Consider the following 6000-nt stretch of genomic DNA (forward strand, 5'->3'; position numbering starts at 1 on the left):
GAAATATCAAAACCCATGATCTGAAAAGTAGTAAAGCAAAGGGAACAGAAAAATAAACAAAGAAAAACTAATTCGTTTGTTTAGTGCCATTACTGGGCATTACCATGAAACCTGCCCCCACCACTCAGTTGATAAGCATGACTTCTCTTTCTTGTAATTGAACTGGAAGAATGCAGTGTTTTTTAATAATTTATAATAGCCACAGTCTACATTACAAAGATCATGTGATACAATATTGGGGACAGTCAACAAAAAGTCCTTCAGAATTGATCACGTATATATTTTTTCATGTCAATACTGTATATTACTTTTATCATGTTTCTTGTACACTGCCTGGGAAAGGCGGTAACATGATATTGATGTAAAAGTAATTATTTAATAAGTAACTACTCTGTACTCAGGGACTTTATTCAGCTTCTTTACTCAGGGACTTTACATATTTCATATTTTAGCTAGTTTAACTACAAAGCATCATCATTAGTACCTGCTTCAGTTTTCTATGGTTGTATAACAAGTTACCACAGCTTAGGGGCTTAAAACCACACACATTTATTATCTCAGTTTCCATGGGTCAGGAGTCTGGACATGGCTTAGCTGGGTCCTCTGCTCAGGGTCTCAAAGCTGCATGCAGTTAGGGTGTTGTCGGAACTGTTCTTAGCAGAAGCTCAGGATGCTCTTTCAAGCTCATTCATGTTATTGGCAGAATTCAGTCTGCTGCGGTTGTAGAACTGATATCCATGGATTTTTCTTTTCCTTTGGTGTTGTTGTTATGCTTTTTGGGGGGCTGTCCATCAAGAGTCACTGTCACTAACTACAGTGCCAGCCACTCAGCCCTCCGTCAGCAGTTCACTACATAGCTGTTTGCTCTCTTCTAGGCCAGCAGGAGAGCATCCCTGTCCCTCTCACTTTAAGTCTCTGAATCTACCTGTCTCTGACCCAGATTTAAAGGCCTCATGAGATTAGGTTAGGCCTACTTAAAAGTTAACTAATTAGGGACTTGAACTATATCTTTCTCCTAGGGTGTAACCTAATCATGGGGATAAAATCCCACTATCTCTACAAGCCCTGCCCACACTCTAGAAGAAGAGGTAATACAGGGAGAGTACACCAAGGGGTGGGGATCTTAGAGATCCATTCAGAATTCTGTAATTCTAGTAATGCTAATATTAGTAATACTAGTAATGCTAATAGTGCATGTTTACTGATTCCTACCATGCACTTTCATATTTAGCTCTCAAATTTAGAATATAAGTACTGGCAGGGATTTCCAAGAGCATTGGTTTAATGCACTATCTACTTTCTCTTCCTTTAACATTCCTTCTTATTTAAAATGTTTTTAGAATAACAAACTTACAAATGAACCCAGTGGCCTCACATCTTTTATCCCTACATATTTGTAATAGAGGTGGCTTGTCCTTCCTTAGGTCTCACATGAGAGCAGCCATATCTAGAGTAAAATGTTAGTTATATGGTTTATGAATGAAACTGAATGATCAGAGTGGGATAACATGTTTTAGAGTTCTGGCAATATATACACTTTTATCATTGTTTTATAAAGAGTTTACCTAGCAGTCCAACTGTGACCTCTTATAGCTTCCTACTGAAATAACTACAGAACATTAAAACATAAAAAAATAAAAAGATGAAAATGCACAGCAACATTGAGAACTAGGGCTAGGAATCAACCTGAGGGAGAGCATCCTTTCTGAGCAGGGCTGATGGACCTGACACAAATGGTGGATTGAGCTGTTCATGAACTTCCTGTTCTTCCCTGAAATGGCATCAGTACGTGCACCTGAAGGTATATGCATTTACAAATGTGATTCATCTCTTCCTTATTGTTTGCTGTTTGACTTTTGTTTCAGCAATATATATTCTTTTCCAAAGATAAAAATATGTGACTACTGATTTTTGTGTCATACACTGTACTGTTTTACTAGCTTTACCTCCAAAGTAATTTTTGTCAAAGTATAGGAAAAAAGCAAAAATGGGGAAAAAGGGAGAGAGGATGACTAGGGAGGGGTGAGGGGAGAGAGAGAGAGAGAGAGAGAGAGAGAGAGAGAGAGAGAGAGAGAGACAGAAGAGAGAGAGAGAGACAGACAGAGACAGAGACAGACAGAGACAGACAGAGAGAGACAGAGACAGAGAGAGACAGAGACAGAGAGCTCATTGTGGCAAGTCTCATCCTAGGAAAGTCCTTAGAAATAAAGCATTGCCAACTATTAGGTGTGATAAAGCCCAGTGAGGCCTGTGGTCCAACAAACAAAACAAACAAAATAATACAAATCATACAAGTGATAGTGGGCCAGATTATTGTATTGCACTCAAAAAGAGCCATGTGTATTTAAGAATCCTAGCCTATCAAACCACCACTGTGAAGAATATCACATCAGAACTCAGGTGCTTAGAGAACAGGGTCAAGGACAAAATGCTCCACTTTTAGAAATACAAGGAAATAAATGATTTTCTGTTATCTAAATGTCAGTAACCAGAAGAAAATCAACATAGAACTTGTTAAAAGTTTTCCAGAAAAAATTAAATGCTTTGGGGAAATCATTCTAAAGATTAACAAACATGGATGCTTACAGGGAAGAAGAAAATAGCAGAAGATGTAAAAAACAAAATCAATAGGCAAACTAGATTTTGAAACAGTTTTAATACAGATTATAGAAGGTTAATATTTATTATATATAAAAAAGTTCTTAAAAATTAACAAGAATGGGATAAACAAAACAATTAATGGACATTTGGTCCTGTCCAAAATGTCCACACTTAGAAAATGGCTCTTGGTTCAAATAACCTATAAGTTAATTTCTATTTTTGTTTGACAGGATTAATGCATAAAAAACACTATCATGTTTTATTGGTCAAATAATTGTTTTGTGTCTATATTGCCAATAAGAACGCTTCTTGCCTCGGTAGCCTAGCTGGTCATAGCACATGGGGTGAGGTAGATGGGTTGAACCAATGTCTCCATGGACATTTAACACGGGATCCAATGGCATAAAAGGGAAACAAACAAACAAACAAACAAAAGTGATAAAAACATTATGAGGCAGCTGTCTGAAGAGTATTAACAACAACAACAACAATAACAACAAATGCTCACCTCATTTGTAGTCAGAGGAATTCAAATCCAAATAACATAAGCTATGACTTGGTATCTATCATGATGAAAAAAAATACAGAAAGTAACAAAATCACTGGTGGTACAAATGTTGGGTCAAAGCGCTTTGTAGGCAAAAATAAAAAAAAGGCTTAATCATTTCTGAAAATATTGGGTTGTGGGAAAAGTCATGACACATGTTTGCAACAGATGTCATGAGTTCATTTTTGGAAGTACTAGAGTCATTTGCATCTATGTTATTGCTATGTCATTTCACAGCTGACAGTTCTAGGTTCATTTTAAATCAAAATTGAGCAATTTGGTTGAATTTTAGAGAGTTTTACAACAAGTTGAAGATAGAAGACCAAACGGTGCATTTTTACCATATTTAACTGTTTTACTTCCATAAAGGGAAGAATGTGTGTCAAGTTTGTGAAACGTTGCATAAAGTTAACGTGACAATGCGCTACAAGAATGTCAGTGCCAACGATGGCTCACGAAAATCTGCACTGGTGATTTGGATCTCAATGATGCTCCTCATTCAGGGAGGCCCATCGAGGTTGATGACGACAAAATAAAGGCGTTGATTGAGTCAAACTCACATTACATAACACAAGAGATTGCAGAAACATTGAACATCCATCTTTCAAGCATTCATAACCACCTGAAGAAGTTGGGTTACATAAGCAAGCTCAATATTTGGGTTCTGCATGAACTCAAAGAACTTCATTTGTTGACGCATATAAACATCTGCAATATGCTCATTAAACATGAGGAAAACGATCCTTTTTTGAAGTGACTGATAAATGGTAATAAGAAGTAGATTGTTTACAACAATGTGGTGTTCAAGCCGTCTTGGTCCTGATGTGATGATTCGCCTCAAATGACATTGAAAGCAGACATTCATCAGAGGATGGTTATGCTCTCAGTGTGGTGGGATTTTAAAGGTGTCGTGTTTTTCGAGCTCCTACCAGGGAACCAAACAATCAATTTGAATGTGTACTGTCAGCAGTTGGACAGTTTGAATGAATCCATCATCCAGAAATGTCCAGAGCTTGTTAATTGTAAAAGAGTTGTGTTTCATTATGAAAACATGAGACCACACACAAGTTTGATCACCCGTCAAAAATTATTGGAGCTTGGATGAGATGTGTTGCCATACCCACCATACTCACCTGACCTTGCGCCGTCAGACTTCCATTTGTTTCACTCTCTTCAAAACTCCTTGCGTGGTATAACATTCAATTCAGATGAGGCTGTAAATCAGCACCTTGTTCAGTTTTTCGCCCATAAAACAGGTCCTTCTATGAACGAGGAATTATGAAGCTCACTGCAAGATGGCAAAAGGTTATTGAACAAAATGGGCAATTATCATTGATTGATCTTTGTTCTTTATCTAAATAAATGACCTTTGAAAAACATAGACAAAATACGTCATGACTTTTCCGACAACCCAATATATTGTTGAATAAAAAACTAAAATATATACATATAATTTTGTAATTGTAAAACAAAGAAAAATAATTATATTTATAGGTTAAAGTGAGTTCATATATATTATTAGATCTATGTATGATTAGATATGCATGGAGAAAAATACAATGATAAATGCTGTCTTGCATATTGTTTGCATTGAAAAGAGGAAAGAGAAAAGTGAATGTGAGAAGTGATTTGAGTGAAAGAAGCAAAGGGGAAAAGAAATCCTGTCTAGAAAAGGAAAGAAAGAAAGAAGAACATAGGAAATAATTTGAAATTTACTTTTTATTTGATTATGACAACACAACCCTTTTAATGTCCCTCACCGAGCTTTTTATAAAATACCATTTTATGTCTAGAATTAAGCATTTTCATGTGTCAACTATGATGAAAAATCAATAGAGGGCAAGAAAGTGTTCCCAAATCTTCAAAGTTCTTGCCTTCTGGGAGTGAAATTCAGAATAATTTTCATTTTCCTTTTGTACACTATACATTATATTTCTGTAGTCTCAACTTTTTTTATTATAAGATGTTTATAATAAAGGGTAGACAGGGGGGCCGGCTGAGTGGCTTATTGGTTAAGAGTTGGCTTGGGAGCACAAGCTCTGAGCAGCAGGGCTACTGGTTCGGATCCCACATGGGCCAGTGATGCTGCGCCTTCTACAGCTAAGATGGTGAACAATAGCTCGACCTGGAGCTGGGCTGCCGTGAGTCACCGGCAATGGTGTAGGCTGCAGTGGGGCTACAGTGGGCTGCAGTGGGTTGCTGTAAGCTACTGTGAGTGACTGGCAGCCAGCATGAGTGGGTGGCAGCTGGTGTGAGCTGCCAGGAGCCTCCGATAGCAGCCGTCCAGTGGCCGGTGACCAATCTTCCTCAGCTGGGAAGAGCACAATGATCACAATACAACATGGGCCAGTGAAGCGATGTCCTCCACAACTAGACTGAAGAACAAAAGACCAGCAACTTGTCTGTTCCCTTTCCCCAACTCCCTGATGCTGTTCCCCTCCTCCTATTCCCCAATAAAATCTTAAAAAAAAAAAAAAAGAAAAGAAAAGAAAGGGTAGTCACAAGTAGTTTACTCACTTTTATATATAACATTATTAAAATTGAGTAACTTAAAAAATAATCCCATATTTTGTTTAAATAGTAAAGTGAGCTTTATTTGAAAATAATATCATAGGATTAATGGTTACTGTACTGCATTGGCCCTTTAGCAGAACAATCTAAATGAGGAAATTGTGATCACATTCAAATGAAGATGTTAAAACCTGACTTATGTTCTTGTCATAATGGATGGTCCCTGCTTTTCATCACATTGAATATTTTGTGCCAATCCCTTCTGGTCTGTGAAATTTCTGTTGAGAAATCAGCTGACAACCTTATGGGGGCTCCCTTATAATTAACTAGTTGCCTTTCTC

The sequence above is a fragment of the Hipposideros armiger genome, unplaced genomic scaffold (genome assembly GCF_001890085.2).
Source record: "Hipposideros armiger isolate ML-2016 unplaced genomic scaffold, ASM189008v1 scaffold_151, whole genome shotgun sequence".
Classification (NCBI taxonomy): domain Eukaryota; kingdom Metazoa; phylum Chordata; class Mammalia; order Chiroptera; family Hipposideridae; genus Hipposideros; species Hipposideros armiger.